The following is a 16,946-nucleotide window of genomic DNA, read 5'->3' as shown; positions in this document are numbered from 1 at the left end:
GATACCTCAGAATTGCAAGCATTTTATTCAGAGTTTTTCCTTACCTGCTCTCTGGCTAGTTTACCAAAGGCCAGACTTTCTCAAAGAAACCAAGAATAAGGGTAAGCCATGCCAAAATGAGCGTGTATTTTCCTCTGGGGAGTCTTCCCTAAAGTAAGACTCCATGCAATATATGTTCTAATTCTTTTGTTTTTTTTTGAAGACACAAAGCCCTCGACATTGATTTCTGCAGATCAGAAAACACATAGAAAATTGAAATGAACCTACAAAGAGCTTCGAAGTCACATAGGCCATGACACCCATGACTAGGCGGAGTCCACATGGCATGGGAAGTCAGGTAGTGAAAGATGGTGAGGCTTATAAGTCAGCAGGTTTTCTTCAGCACCTGTTACGCTCAGCTCTGTGTTAAGTGTTGCACAGAGTTTGCTCACAAACCGTTAGGTTGTGATTGAATGCTGGGGACTGTTTTTCACCATTCCCGTGTCCCCTACTCTGGTCTCCATGCGTGCCCTCTGCCAGCCAAACTGAACTTTCATGCCAGTTAGGAATGGCGTTTGTTTCCCTCTGAGTTCCCTTACCACTTTGCCACCCTTGCGATGCCTGCCACTTGTCATCAGGCACCATAGTTATATGCGTACATCTCCCACCTCCCATCTCTGAGGCTTGCTGAGCCTCCAGATTTTAGTGGAATCGAACTGACCTGGCTCGGATCTGTCCTTTGCCGCTTCGCCTGTCTTTGGATCTTAGTTTCTCATCTGCAAAATGGGAAAATGTCCACCTTCATGACTGTATGGAAGATTAGAGAATGGCTTGCTCCGAGTGGGCAGCCAGTAGGTGGTGGTTATCATTAGTGGCATACTGGGGGCCCTCTCTGTCTATATAGTTATGTTGCTAATGAATAAAGCTGAACCTAGATCCTTGATTATTGTTTCCTAATTAACTGAAAGAGGAGCAAGTTGAAGGTGTTTATTTTCACATGGTAAAGACTGTGTGTTTGTTTTTCTTATCCATACGTAAGGCAATACATTTGCTCAGAGAAAAAAAAAATAATTTAACCAAGCAAATTTCCCCCTCTGCTTTTCAAAACAAGTACCTTGTTCATTTTGTCAGTGTAAGAGTCTGCCAATTCATATTGGCCTGGTATCCTGGCATGATGATGCTTAGGCCTCTATCCCTAGATACTTAAGGCTTAATGAGACATGACCGACTGCCAAGTAAAAGACTGATGTGTCCTGGGGGCCATCATTCGAGTTTCAAGGGTATATGCTGAATTGCTGCTCATGGTTACGCTCCAGGGCCCACTATAAGCCATGGTCTGTTAGCTCACATTGCAGAGTTCATCTAGGAAGACATGCAGCAGAAAACCCGCCCGCTCCTCCTTCTTGGCCGGCCTGGGCCCCCTAAGTGTTTCATACAAAGGCTGGATTTGGCTCTAATCGATGCAGAATTGAAGAGCAGATGGACCCATATAAAGGATCTGGGCCAAGAGAGATTAAGCAGCTCCGTTTCCCAGAATTCACTGCCACGGCCAGGAGAAGGGCTGCAGGGCTTGCCAGGGTAGGGCTGGGTGGACACTCAGGGCAACTGGGATCTGAGGATGAGGGGCTTGGGGAGATCAAAACAGCCATTTGCTAGAAGTTGAGGAATAGTGGGAAGCCGAGGCCCTGGGCATGCAAGAGTGATGAGCCTAGATGCTACCGAGCATGTGTTCTGGGGAAATTTCAAGCATTTGTGGGTGCAGTCCGAAGGAATGCTGCAGACCCTAAGCCCTGGCGGGACAGCCAAGACACTCTCCCCTTGATTTGGGCATGGGCCCATTTTCAAATGGACTCTCATGAAGACTCCACATGGCAAGGGTCCTACATAGTGACTGAACTTGGAGTTGATGCGTGGGTCGTTGTGTTTACATTGCACTCTTACAAATGAGCAAGGGTTGTTTTCATCTGCTGGTAATAATCATTTCTTTAATCTAGTTATTATGAAGACATTGCATCAGGCTCAATGCCATGCCCTTCATATTTTTTTAATTCACTTGCCTGTTCAATTAATATAATTATAAAAATAAATCTAAAACTAATTACTCCTGCCTATAATCATGTATCTCATAACTCAGCATTTGCAGATAAAGGAAGCCATAGCTATTATGACAATAGCTCCCAATAGCCTGGAACTGTGACTTAATTGCAGTTTAAGTTGACACCATGATGTAAATAGTGACATTGTTATTATTTGAGGATCACTGCACTATAAGGAAGAATAGGTTGCAATTAAATTGTGCTAGAAGGTCACTAGGTTCTATCAATATCAAAAAAAAGTAAAAAAAAAATGGTGAGGAGATGGGAACAGTATGACATGGAATGGCTGAAGAAGTTGGAGTCTTTAAGGAAAAAAATTAAAAAGAAAATCTTCCTGACCATGTGTTTCACTGACGTCCATTGGAGTCCTGGGGATTTTCCCTGCGTGACAGTCGGGGCCCTAACTTCACTGAACTCTCCACGTGCACCGCATAGGCACTACGACACAGGGTCCTTTTTGCTTTTTTCTTTTCCCCCCTCATCCCATCCTTTCTTCATACAGCCACCTGACACATTTTACTAAAATGCAAATTTGACAGTGTCCTCTCTCTGCTTAAAATCATCCGGTGGCTCTTTGTGACTAGCAAGACAGCAGTTCTCATGTTGTCAAGCGAACCTGTAAGAACCTACAAGGAGATGTGTTGCTTCCTACCTGCCATGTACCCTTCCACCCTCCCCTTTCTCCTACCCTTGGGCATCCGTGGAACTGGCTGACTTGCAGTTCCATGCACGTACTGTTCTTAACAGCCCCATGTTCCTGTGCTCCCTCTTTGCAGAGAGGCAGCCAGCCCCTCCTCCCTGCCAGCCTCCATGCCACAGTCACCTGCCCAATTCCTACCTGCCTCTCAAGACTCGGCTCACACATCAGCTCTGTGGCGAGGCATTCCTTGACTCCTGCACGCAGAACTGTCTCTTCTGTCATACTTACACACAGCGTCCTGTTTTTAGTCTCCACAACTGCACTGAGCACATTTTATTATTCTTTCTGATTATGTGTTGGCTTCTTCATAGACTATGACCACATGAAGACAGCCACCAAGCTTTACGTCCTAATTATCGCTAGGACTTGGCTCGCTGCTTGATCTATAGCAGGCAGTCCCAGATGATTGTCCAATTCTATTTTTGAAACAGAAAAGATTTGATCTGGAGAAGAAAAGATGGGGGGGGGGACTCAATAACTCTCTTGGAGAATTTGAAGGATTATCTTATGGGAAAGGGTTTGGGCTTGCTCTGCCTGGCCCTGGGTGTAATGCTTGCTCAGTGGATGGACGATATGGTCAGACTGATATGGGATCAACATGAAGAAGATCCTAAATGGCAGCTGTTCAAAGGCAGAATCAGCTGTCTCTTGAGATAGGTGGTGAGTGTCCGATACCTGAATTATTTAGGCCAAGCCGAAGATTTCGTCGGACTTACTCAAGTATCACATGAGCACACAGGTTGTCTTTCTATTTTGTGATGTAACAATTAAAACATGACACTGATGTTCCATTACCCAGCTCTCTATATCTAAAAGAAAATAAACCCATAAATGAAATTGTCAGAACACAAATTTGCCTATATCATTATCCTTAGATGCTTGATATTAATTATTGAATATTAAAGACATCAAAATGTATTTTTCCAGGATAATTATGGAATATATGACATAGTTCCAGAAAGGTTTATAACACGCTTTAACATTTAAGATTCTGATTTTTTTGCAAATTATGTTCATGTTTCGTGGGATGTGTGTTTTAATAGTTCTTAAAGATGGAACTTAAAAGACAGCTGCCACTTTCCTAATGTAAGCCTAAGGTGGCACCAAGATTGCTGTTACAGACTTCATTTTCAAGTAATAGTTCAAACTCATTCAAATGTTTAATTGAGGCTTTTTTTTTGTTAAGAGTTAGCTGTACATTTTGAGAAATAATAGGAATTCATAACTTGAAGTTTCCAAATGCTTCACCACAGTTATGAAAGATCCATCACTACTCAAAATTTCATATATTACATCACTTTGTGCTGTCTTTTTTCCCCCTTACTGCAGCAGTATGGGATGGATAAAGTGATCGTGGTGAGTCTGAGACGCTGGACCATTATGGTATTACAAAGCTAATTGACCATTTTTTCTCTCTTTATAAACTCTAGTTTTATTGCAGCAGCCAAACCTTATATAGCCACAAATTTGGCTTCTTTATATTTTGCAACCCCATAAGTGCATTTTTCTATTATCTAGATAAAGCCCCAGAGGAAACGTGACTCACATTAATTTCAAAGTATCCTCTGTAAGATGACTACGGCGATTTGAAATGTGATGTGTCTGAAAATCATTCTGGCTGCAAATTGGGCGAAGTCCTTCAAATCAGGCTCAGGACAAAGAAACTGACTTTCCAAATGAAGTTTGTTGCATTATTGAGCGGAACAATAACAGTGTTTGCCAATTCTTCTAGTCAATCTAAAAATCCATTCCCATTGTACTGGAGAAACATCTGAGATACTGTGTCTGCCATATCACCAAGCAGTCACAGCCGGGAGCATTTCATACTCACTTCACACTACTTGTCACCTAGAAGCACATGGCCCCTGGTGTCACTAGTTCTCAGTCTAGCCACGGTCTGACCAGCCTGAGATGCCCACCTAGTACTCAGGGAAATCACTCAACAGAAACTTCTATGGAAGTGATAACACGTAAAGGTTTATCTTTGGGAGCTACCAGCAAGGCCAGTTAAGATAGCTCTGACTTTGGTAGGTATTTAAAATGTTAGGTCTTTCCCCCAGTGACCAATTTCTGTGTGGTTCTATGTGTTACTGATAAATATATTTTCTCACATAGTGATTTGTAGTTCTTCATACTTTCTTCATTATACCATCATTAATAAATATTTATGCAGTGCTCACTCAGAAGAGTCCAGATAGGCAGTATAATATAGGTGTCCCATTGGGTCAACTAGTCCAACTAGTTAAAATCCATCCACAAAGAATAGAATCAGATACATATATTTTTAAGGTTATCTATCTATCTATCTATTCATCTATCTCTCTAATCTATCATCTAATCTCCTTTAAAATGATCTCTTAAACCTAAAGCTGCAAGAATAGTGTCAACTAGAGCCTATTGGTTTCATTGCCATTTCTAAAGACAGAATTCACCAGCAGAAGGCATATGTTACACAGGAAACTTAAAAACTGGAATTCAGAGTGGTATATTTGTTGCAATTGAACTGACATTGATACATCATTATCACCCAAAGTCCGTAGTTCACGTTGGGATTTACTCTTGGTGTTGTACGTTCTATGGCTTTGGGCAAATGTATAATATGTATTGCCATTATAGCATCAAGCAGAGCAGTTTCACTGTCCTAAAAATCCTGTACAGTTTGCCTGTTCATCCCTCCCTCCCCTCGAACTCCTGGCAACCACTGATCTTTTCACTCTCCCCGTAGTGTTGCCTTTTCCAGAATGTCAGTAGTTGGAATTACGCAGTATGTAGTCTTTTCTGATTGGCTTCTTTCACGTAGCCATATGCATTTAAGTTTCCTCTCTGTCTTTTCAGGTACCAAATGTAACCAATGTCCCACTCTGGTGGGGGATGTCGATAGTGGGGGAGGCTGTGCATGTGTGAGTTGGGGATATCTCTGTACTTTCCTCTCAATTTTGCTGTGAACCTGAAACTGAGATAGTTTCTAAAAAAATAAAGTCTTTATAAAAATGGAATTCATAAAAAGAGAAATTGAGAATTTTATTTACTAAAACTCTGAGAAGTGGATGCTCTGACCAGTTGGTCAAACGATCCATTCAAGCATTAATAGAATACGAGTGCATCAAATCGGCAAAGCTTGAGGCCACGAGCCATTAACATTATCCCGGTAATAGCCTTTGCTCACATTTCATGTTTTGCAAGCAACTTTGAGATTAAAATTTGGCTTCTCCTAGAAAATCTCTCTCGGGGAGAGAAATCTCTGATTATCTCCTCCCTTTGAAATACTATTTCAAATAACACCATTTCAAATATTGAGGACTGGACTATTGTGTCCTAGTATTCCAGGCTAGAAAGTTTGTGTTAGATTTGCATCTAGAATGTGAATATTGACCTCAGTGTGAAGAAGAAGTTGGACAAGGAGGAAGCATTAAGTCAGGATATCAGAAGAGTAGAACCATAGCCTACATTAGAGATTCTGAGGGCCTCTGTACGGTAGAGGCAGAAGGGCTAAAAAAAGAAAGCACGAGAGTGGAGGGCGTTAAGAAGGTAGAATTGGGAGGGGCTTGGTCACTACTGAAATGTATGTGAGGGAAGTTTCAAGAAAGATTTCTAGGTTTTGTCTGTGAGTTTGGTACTAGCCAGACGTGGAGATACCGATCATGTTTGAATGTATTGGGGGAAAAATAATGAAATTTCTAGATCTTCAGAGCTCAGGACCACATTAGGTCAAAATGAAAGGTAGTTTTAATGAAAGCCTCTCAAACCTCAATAACCACATAGCAATGCAAGACACTAGCAACTCTTCACAGAAGTCTTATACAATGAAGAGCACAAAAATAAACTTGCTTATAATTTCTAACCTTTCCTCCTTCTTCCCCAACCTCCCATCTGCTTCTCTGGAGAAATAATAAACTCAAGCTGATTAAATTTGGTTAATTTATTTCCATTTTATAAAATTGTAATTCTTTTTCTGATGCGATAGTTACACGGACTACCAAGAGTCCTCTCAGACAGTTGAATAACCAAAGAAAATTCTGTGATGTCATAGAAAAAGTTCACTGAAGGGAAATGTGTCGGTAGCTGAACAGACTATCAAAAGGGAAGAAATGCTAGCTACAGAATCAAGTTAATTTTTCTACTAGATCTTCATTTTTATGTAGTGGAAACATTAAAATTTTGAAGGAGGAAATAGAGTAACACTATAATAACGTGGTCACCAGTAACAGCCAGCTCTTAATCTATCTGCTCTAATGCCTTCTTTTTCATCATAGAGCTTCTCTTTCCCGCTTCATGTGGTTCTGGTGGGCCTGGCCCTCAAGGGTGCTGTTCTCACCAAGTGGTGGAGCCAAGTGTCAATCAGAAAAATCTCATCTCCCTAAACATAGTGATTGGTCCAGGGTGGGCACATGACCCAACCAAGGCCAATCAGAGTTCTTTGGGGGCTGGAAAGTTTCACTGAGAGATTTCCCTTTCAGAGACCATGAACTATATTCAACTTGGGACCTTGAATCTGCCAGGGCCCAGTTTTCCCTCTGTGTAGAGAGAACTTGCTAGAAAATGAAGACAGAACTGAGAGATGGAGACACCCAGAGTCGTGAGGGTCTCATTTGAGGCTCTGCATTCATCCTTGCCTGAGCTAGTACTGTCCCCCAGCTGATAAATTCTCCTTGTATTTATTTTGTTAAGTTTTCATTTCAAAGGAAAGGATACTAATTCTATACCCTGCATTGAATAGTGCTTTTTATCTCGCAAAGCTAAAAACGTACAGATTATCTGAGGGAAGAAAATATTTTAGTTTATTATTGAGAGCACATTTCATTGAAAGATCTGAAAGCATCTTTAAACATGAGATTTCTGGAAGGAGAAGAAATTGACCTTTGAGCAGTCTAGCACTACAATAATAGGAACTGAGAAAATGGAAACACATAATTCATGTGTGTTTTAGGTCAAGTGTCAACACTGCGATGTTTCAACGTCCCTCCCCAATTCCCAGATTGTAGTAATTTTATAGTTCAATGCCATTGATCATAAGAAGTAGTATATTTTAAAGTCCTTCTGACTAAATGGTTACCAGCAGAGCTGTCAACAGGCCAACTATCAGGGAACTAATTTTATACTCAGAACACAAACTGATGTTTCCACTATTCTATTGCATATATAGACAATGACAGATACACAAAATCTGCCTTAATTAGTCTATTAGATAAAAAGAAGGGCAGGAATAAGGGGAGAGAAAGGTAGCTTGCAAAACCATTCCACCTCTGTTCTAGAACTTAAAAAAAATTAGAACTAATATTAAAAGTCATTTATTCAGCCCTTTTAACATATTATGTCAGGATATTGTACACCTGTTTCCCAGAGTTTAATTAATGGGAAGTTGCCATGTGGAACATTCTAAGCCCCTATTATCCCAATACTATCTTAAATGTACGAAAGGTACCTACAGACTTAAACGGATAATTCTAAGATAAAGCAGTATCAATTCATGGTTGTTATATGAAATTGACAAACACTCCTCCCCACTCATGCCACCAAAATCCTGTCTTGGAACCTCTCTTCTCTGCCCAGTTAATTCCTAATCCTCCCTGCTCAGTGGTCTCAGGATAGGTAACTAGTTCATCCTGTAGGTAATGGGCCATTTAGCCTTCCCCAGGTCAAAGAGTTGTTAGGAAAATAAAGAAGGAAAGGTTTAATGTTGAATGTGATTCTCACGAGAGGTAAATTATTGTAATCAGTAGTGTCTTAATAAGAAGCTAGTTAGAAAACAAAAGAAAATGCCAAAAAAAGCCCTAGCTATTGCCTTTATACATAGTTCATTTTTTAATTAGTATGTATGTTTTGGTCATTTAATAAATGTAAAAGAAATGTCTTCTCTGATCCAGAGGTTGTATTATGTGCTGGAGATACGAAAAAGGATAGCTTGATAATGCCTTAAATCCTAAGACAGTTGTAGGTATTCTGTTAAAATAATAAGCAAATTCTCCATTTAAAAAAATATTTTTGAAAGTTACAAAGAAGATTTTGTTTTAGGATTTTAAAGGCCATTACCTCCTTAAAAAGATGTTAAATTATAAAACACGTGGCATTATCTGGAAATAGGAAGAAACTAAAAATCCGTAGATATTACAACTGAATTCTTGACTCATTTAGAACTGTTCAGGAATGTTAAGAGGCTGAAATCTCTCCTAATCTACCTCAGACTTTACACATATTTAAAAACTCAGCTTGTGGAAAAATATAACTATGGCCAATAATTTAAGAAATATTTTGCTGTATGTGACCTTGAGAGTGTAGCCATATTTTTTATCTTTTTTGTTTATTTGTTTTTTGAGACAGGGTCTCATTCTGCTGCCCAGGCTAGAGTGCAATGGTACCATCACAGCTCACTGCAACCTCAAACTCCTGGGCTCAAGTGGTCCTCTCTCCTTCATGATATTTATGCACCAAGGTATGAGGGAGAAGGCTACAAACCCTTCTGGGGCAAAGGAGAAACAGCGAGGAAACCAGTGGACAAGCTTGGAGAACTGTACACGGTGTGCTCGATCTGAAGCCGGAAAGAGGAAACTGAATCAATGCGAAGTAGGATGCAGTCCAGTTCTGTTGCCCTTGTAAGGAAGTGAGATTTGTTTAGCTTTTTATTTAGCCTTGTAGAGAGGTAACCTTTGGCCATGCTGACCATCTGGGTGATGCATTTGTAATAACCACATACCGGGTGGGATCGGTGATAAGAATGTCCACTATGTGGATACCCCTTCAGGGCGTGTCTCCCTTTAGTATTGTCTGCCCCTTACCGGAAAGTTGCCCTGTGCCTTACACTGGTCTACTTGTTCTCCTTATCCTTACTCATTCGGTCCTCACAAGAACCCATGAAGGTATCTCCACTTTACAAATAAGGAAACTGAGGCACAGCTGTTAAGGAAGGTGGCCGAGTCTCCCAGGTAGTGTGTGGTGGAGCCGGGGGCCAAATACAGGTGTTCTGGTGGCAGAACTTCGTGCTTCACCACCACACCTGTCACCTGCATGTGGCTGTCTGCTTCCCTTCTTCTCCCTTAGCCCCAAACCTGTAAGTTGAAAGAGTCCCCAGGATATTCCAAGCTCGTGGGGGAAGGCAGCCCCAGGGAGCCTGCTGAGTGTGCACGAATAATATCCCTGTCCTCAGGAGGCTGCGGTTCTCTGGGGACCAGGCTGCTGGTTAAGTGACTTGTCGAGAGGGCAGTGTGGGTTTATTCAGCTCTAGTCAGAGCATGGATAGTTCATCCTGCTTTGAGAGATTGGTGAGAGAATGCAGATATGAATTCTTAATGACAGTTGATTGACTGAACGATCGAACCTTCAAGAGAAAGAAAGCAAATGCTGGAAAGAGAAAATCAAGGTCTACGCCCCTCAGTCTGGGAAACATGTGGAGAAAAATCACCTGGGACACTGTTGGCTGATGAGCTGACATGGGGGTGCTGTGGAATAGTTCATTGAATAGAAGTGAACACTGTCGTAACGTAAGGGGACATGGCTGGGGAAACCGTCATTACAGGAGGGCTTCCCAACCACAGCTCTGCTGACATCACGGGCCGGATCATTTCTGTTGCATGTGAGGGGCTGTCCTGTGCTCTGTAGGATGCTTACGGCATCCCTGGCGTTACCGGTTAGACGACAGTAGCACTCTCCTCCACCTCCCAAGTTATGGCAACCGAAAATGTCTCCAGACATGTCCCGTGGAGAGCAGAATGTCCCCCACCCTTGCTAAGAACCACTGCATTCAAGCGTAGACAGTGGAGTTGATTGTTCAGGGATTTGAGCCTGTCTAAGGTGGCCGACTCTCTTTTCTCTCTTAGGCTGTGCAGTAAGAAGGTTGATGTAAAAACTCTTGAAATTTCATTTTCTTTTTTCCCCTACCCTGCCTTCCACCCTTTGCATTAGCTTTTTTGGGAACACATTACCATCTTTTGGGGAGGATGATGAGGAACCCCTTGTTCTTAGGTCTCTTCAGCTTTCTTCACGTGCAATGAAGGCCAAGAAGCAGTTGTCTCTGTGGAAATTGCCTGTAATGACGTTTTTGGTATTTGGTACGGATGTGTAGATACTGTTGCAAAATCACTCTTCTAAGCAGAAAGCAGAATCCTCAGTAGCCTCCAAGATCCCAGGACCTGCCTCGCTTCCTGACGTGGCATTCTTTATTTCTTTACTCACAAAGAAAGTAGGTGAAGGAGAACAGCTGGGATGGGCTTGCTCCCCTCTCCTTCTCCCCCAGGGAGTGCTCTAGGGGAGGACAAGGGCCTGTGCTCTACCGCCAAGCGCAGGTCAGCCTTCTCCATGTCTGTCCCCTTTGTCAATGTGTTTCCCGAACTGCTCTTTGTAAAATAAGAAAAAAATAACATTTAAACTTAAAACTAGAAGATAATACTTGTCTGAACAAGAAAAGAAAAACCAAGCAAAAGAGGCTTAAACGGCAAGTAAAATATCAAATTAAAATGAAGGCGCACACAGGAGAGTCAGGAATGATTAGAGGGAAGGAGATAAAGGAAGAACGAAGCAAAGAATAATTCACACACAAGAGTCAAACATTGAAACTGGGCTTTACTAGAAAAATTGGTAAAACCTTCAAATAAGCAAAGATAATGCAAACGAACAAATAATTTAAGAGACCAGGAAATTTGAAGCCTGAGAGCCTTTCAACCACAAGACCGGAAGGACTAAAAGATGAAAGTAATAAAACGCAAGATAAACGATCAGCTTAGAAAAAAATGAGCTAAAAGAAGGTAGTTAAAAATAATAGAAAGTAAAACTAAGAATGGGGTTGGGGGGAGGGATTCAGATAAGTAAAGAATAAAGAAAAAAATTTTTAAGTTCTACCAATTTAAGAGGCTAAGAAACTTTAAGAGGAAAAATCAAGTGGGTTGAAGAAGCGGAGCCAGGCAGCACCAGGGGACCAGAGGCAGAACAGTGGGGTGTGTCAGAGATGGGGTTATCAGATAAAGTAAGATATTTGCTAAATACGTGATAAGCCTGGCAACTATGCCTCGGAGAGAGTCTGCTAGACGGAGGCTGTCCCTGACTTGGTTTTTTGTCTGCCAGGGCAGACAGGAGGCACTGGCAGCGGAGGGAGATGGACTGTGTCCCCAGGGGCGAGTGCTGATGTGACCGCCATGGAGTCCATCCCTCTCAGCGGGACGGACACAGGGCGGCAGGACAGAGCACATACCTGGGAGTGCCGCTTCCAGCACAAGGAGCTCAAGCCCTGCTGGAAAACCAGCAGTTTTCTGATCATTCGCAATGTCATTCACGTTCTTCCCTGGATTTTCAACTATTCATTCTTGGTGAGACAGTCTGAGTTGATCTGAACTTGGAGCTATACTGTTGGGTTTATCCTAAACGATCGATCATTCCCTACGGAGCCTTTTTAACACTGAAGCTATTCTCAGTTTACCCAGAAGAGGGCGCAGGCAAACACACGTTGACCCCAATACTAGGACAGAGTAGCTTTTTGTCACTAGCTTCTTAATTCCTTTAGCATCTGAATTTTATGAACATTTGCAAGTATCTACATAGAGACACACTTTTTTATTATAGTTTCATTCATGTGGATAAATTAAATGAACCATATTAGCTGGGCTATTTTAACAGTTTATGGCCATACAGACATGTCTAAAAATTACATTAACTGGGATAACAGGTATGTCTGGTATGTCATCTTTCTCCTGGGGGTGCTTTTGTTACTTTAATGCCTTTAAAATGATTATTCCTGCTACTACTCCGCATAACATCCCTGCACTAGGAGAGTAAAATCACGTTACAGTTATTCAATTAATGTCTGTTGATCCCTCACTGTGTGATGGGCATGAGATAGATCGGGGCAATTGACGGATAATATTCAGCCCCCATCTATAAGGAATTCAATTTACAGTCTCCTTAAAGTGGACTAGGCACAGACAGGCAATATAAGTGTGATTAGCGTAAGAAGTGACATGATGAAAGTACACACAGGTGCTCTGGAAGTGCGCACTGTCACAGCCTTTGGGGACCAAGGGTGGTTTTACTGGAGAGACTGTGTATGAGGAGGTGTAGGCCAGCAGTGGAGTGGGGGAGCTCTCCTGGTGCGGGCACGTTTTAGGCCCAGGGAGCAGCATATGCAAAGGGCCTGGGGTGAGATCCGGCAAGGCAGATTGGGGGAACTGCAAGTATGTAGCACAGCGGCGGTGGTGCAGTGCAGGAGGGCTGGGTGACAGAAGGCTGCGAAGCCAAGCAGGTGGGAGATTGCAGAGAAGCTCCCGGAGCACAAGCTAAGGAATTTGCATACTGAAAGCAATGGGGAGGTCCCTGTAACAAGGACTGCTTGCTGTTGGGAGAGAGAGGAAGTGTTCTGGCTGCAGCATGGAGACTGGATCAGAAAGAATGGAAGCAGTGTGCCCTGCCCACAGGTGGCCCAGGCAGTCCCCGTGTGAGACAATGCCAGTGGCCTGGATCAAAAGCAACAGTGGTCAAGACGGAAAGAGGCAGATGTGTCTGAGACGTTCAGCACTTGGCAGGAGACGGTGGTTTGGCTGTGAAGGAGGATTGCCAGGGTTCTGGCTTGGCGAATGGGCTCTTGGCGTTGCCGCTCGGGGGACAGAGACTGTAGAAGGAGGCCGAGGGCGAGCGGCAGCTGAGCGGGGGGCATGCTGGGGTTGCGTGGTTTGTCGGATACGTGGGTTTGGGAATCAGGAGAGAGATGTAGATGAAGTGGAGTTTGTGAGTCATCAGCTCACAGCCGGAGTTTAGGGATGTGGGAGTGGGGAGGTCCCCTGGGCAGAGAAGCTTCCGGGAGAGGAGAAAAGGGTGGAGGGCGGGACAGTGGGTGACCACAAGGTTTAGGGGAGCAGAAGGAGGTAGAGGAAGCAAAAATGGACAGAGAGGGAGAAAAAAAAAAAACCCAAGAGAACGTGGTGGCCTGAAGTGAAAAAAACCAAACAGTGTTTCAAGAAAAGAATGGTCCACAACGCTAAGTGCAGCCCCCAAAATCTAGAAGAATAAGGATTACAGAGTGCCCATTCCGTGTTGGGACGGAGACACAGGGGTCATTTTGGCTGGACAGGGTTTAGTGAGTGGTGGAGGCTGAGGCCAGATGGAGGATATAAATGAAAGTGAGGAAGGGGGTGCTGTGGAGTAGGTGACGCGCGCGCGCGCGCGCGCGCGTGTGTGTGTGTGTGTGTGTGTGTGTGTGTGTGTGTGTGTGTGCAGGAGTAAGAGGAGCTGGGGCCATAGCCTAGGGCAATGATAAGAGGATGCAGGATGGATGGAGGCTTTATCCTTTCGCATGGGAGGGACAGGTTACGGTTATCGCCAATGGGAAGAGCTAGTGGAAGGAGAGGCATGGCAGGACTCCCGGAGGGGCCAGGACGGGGAGACCGCTGCCGGGAGGGATGCGATCGGCTTTAAGCAGAGGATGAATCTCTTGCGCTGCACGAACGGGGATTTTCTGCAGACAGATCACTTCCCTGAATGACACACACACCACTAAAACTCCTCGCACAGGGACGAAGGGAAAGTAAGAGACAAGGCTTGACAGGTTTTCCACGTCCGCTGTGTACTAACAGCAAAGGGACACAGAGACCGAGGCTGGAGTTGATTTATTGATTATTCAGTTCAATGAGGTGGTACTTCCGGAAATGGCCCTTTTAAGAAGAGTGTATATGATCGTCTCAATTTGAGGACTTTTAGGTTAGCCCAACGATTCCACGTCTGCCATTGAGCCGAGTGACCAGACTGAGGGGGAATTCCTTGTGCCGGCGAACTGCTCGAGAAGGCAGAGTGGGAACGCGAACTCCAATATCAGGAAGGCATCTACGGGATTTCTGGCGCTTTACTTTGAATTCTACCCTTAGCACACTGGAGACAGAGAACTGACCTTTGTGGTTCTCTAGGGAGAACCACTGACCCTGCGAAACTACAGGGATGCTGCTTGAAAGGCGAGAAAGAACCGCACAGATCAAAACCGATTGCGTGGGAAGAAAAACACATAAGAAACTGTCAGTTCACTGTAGTTTTAAAAAAGAGACGTTTTATTCCCTGAAGAAATATGTTTAGAACTGCTTTCAGCACTGAAGAATGTTTCTCTGTGGTTTACTTTTATTTTTAAGTATTAATAGACTCGCCCAGGGAGCAGAGGCTACATCCAATGTCCTAGCTCGTATTCTGTCCCATGGGACAGTCTGGCATTTTAGTCCCCTGTGAAGCATTTAATTGTACCTTGGGGTTGGGTAGGGGGGTAAGTGATCCGGGCATGCCCTGTTCAGAGTGGGTTGCCCGGAAATCCGATAAACACAAAATGAGAGCAAACAGGAATCAGGCCAAGGGAATTGTAAAAGGAATATGTGGTCTGTTTCGAAAGAATGTGAGAGGAGAAACTCCCTAACAAATCTACCAAATGCTGCTAAATCGATTACAACATACGTATGTAGTTCCCAATTTCTTCTACCCTACAATTGAAGCCTACTCGAATACTCATGTTGAATTACAAGGGTAATGCCTGCTAATGGGTTTACCGTATTACAATAATGGTGTGTAGTTTTTGTTTATGTACACACGAGGGTTATGATTGATGTATATAAACTCATTGTGGTATTGGCATGTTATCTACTAGGTATCATACTGGTTAGTCTATTTACATTCATTCTTTTAACAAGCATTTGTAGGGAACCCCTTGCGTGCTAGACAGTGTTCTGGGCTCTAGGGATACAGTGGTGAACAGGAAAGACGCATTAACATTTTTTAGAGAGGAGGTTTAAAAATGCATGCATATTATACTATTTTGTACCATATGTATAAAAATATGGATGGCTATATATTAAAATGTTAATCAAGATAGTTATCTCTATGTGATGGAATTAAAGATGATTTTCATTTTCTTTCATTTTTTGGATTTTTCTTCTACGCTGGGCATTTATTACTCATGTAATTCTAGGTCTATAAGATATATACTCCATTCCATTTCTCAGATGTCTCACAACTCTAATGGAAACATGTTAAGTGACTTGTCCTATAGCAGGATCTGTCTAGTTCTATATGCGCTTAGGGGCGACAGCATGGCTGGGCAGAAAGGTCACTGAATGGGGAAAAAGCTTGAGACGCCTCTTGAAACCTGACAATGACAGCCTGTCTACTGAGGTTTAAATTGTAGTACGTAATACGTAATAATTACAATAACACTTCTAGGATTTTCTTATTCTTTACTTTTATCAGCTTGTTTTTTTTTTTTTTTCTGTGCAAGTGCCTGAGATATCAGGGACTCAAAAAGTCCTTAATTGAATAAATGAGTGAAAGATCTGCAAGGCAATTTTAACCTGTGCCGAATCATTCAGATGCAATATTGAAAGTAGCCACGAGATGGCGAGAACGTTTAGAAAGTGAAAGTGAAGGGCCTTCGATAAAAACCCCACAGTCAGCCACTGGAAGATGTGTTCCTTGACAGGTTACCATCAGCCTGGCGCATCTTCCCTCCCTTGCTTCTGCTTGTCAAGGGGGGAGGGAGAAGGGGCTCCCTAAAACGCAAATTTTAAAAAGTCATATTATGTAATAATGAAGGGATCACAGGACCATCTCGCATATATCTAAAACCTGTCCAGGGATTAGCTACTACTGTATGATTTATCTCGCTGCTTACTAACTTTTAAGCCATTCTGCTGTTAATTATTATCCCTGTAGCAATTCTGGCGAAAACTCTGGAGAGAGAGGGAAAGCAGGTGAACCATAAAGCAGCATTTTTTTTTTTTTACTGTTGATGGATAAAAATTTATTGAAAGATAATAGCAAAGTCTTGCTCCCGTTGACATATATATATATGTGTATGTGTATGTGTGTGTGTGTGTGCCTATAGATATATATGATTTCAGATTTCCAGTCTACGTAGATTTATGTGTCTGATGCAAAGTGCTGAGCTTTGGAGTCACACACCACATAGTAGGACCTCAAATAATAGCAATTTCCTTTCTTTCTAACCTTATCTTCAGCCACATTGCTGGCTGTAGAATGTTGCCTGGACACTCTATACTGTCAAGACTGTATTTTTGAAACTCCCTCTTCCTTCTCTGGAGGTCTCTATCTTCCTTCTTTGCCCTGAGAAATCCCAGCATTACTTCAAGTTCTGGTTCAAGTAAATCTGGCTCTCCCTCGAGCCCCATCACCCCAGCGCCACAGAGTGTTCTAATGAAGCCTGTTCT

General features: G+C 42.8%; 1 protein-coding gene across 2 annotated transcripts in view; it reads right to left on the bottom strand.

Annotated features, from left to right (window-relative positions):
* PHACTR1 (phosphatase and actin regulator 1) overlaps positions 1 to 16,946 on the bottom strand; it is a 561,725-nt gene that overhangs the window by 368,480 nt on the left and 176,299 nt on the right. The window lies entirely within an intron of this gene.

Source organism: Propithecus coquereli, unplaced genomic scaffold (genome assembly GCF_000956105.1).
Source record: "Propithecus coquereli isolate 6110/MARCELLA unplaced genomic scaffold, Pcoq_1.0 Scaffold416, whole genome shotgun sequence".
NCBI lineage: Eukaryota > Metazoa > Chordata > Mammalia > Primates > Indriidae > Propithecus > Propithecus coquereli.
This window is presented reverse-complemented; position numbering and strand designations above follow the sequence as displayed.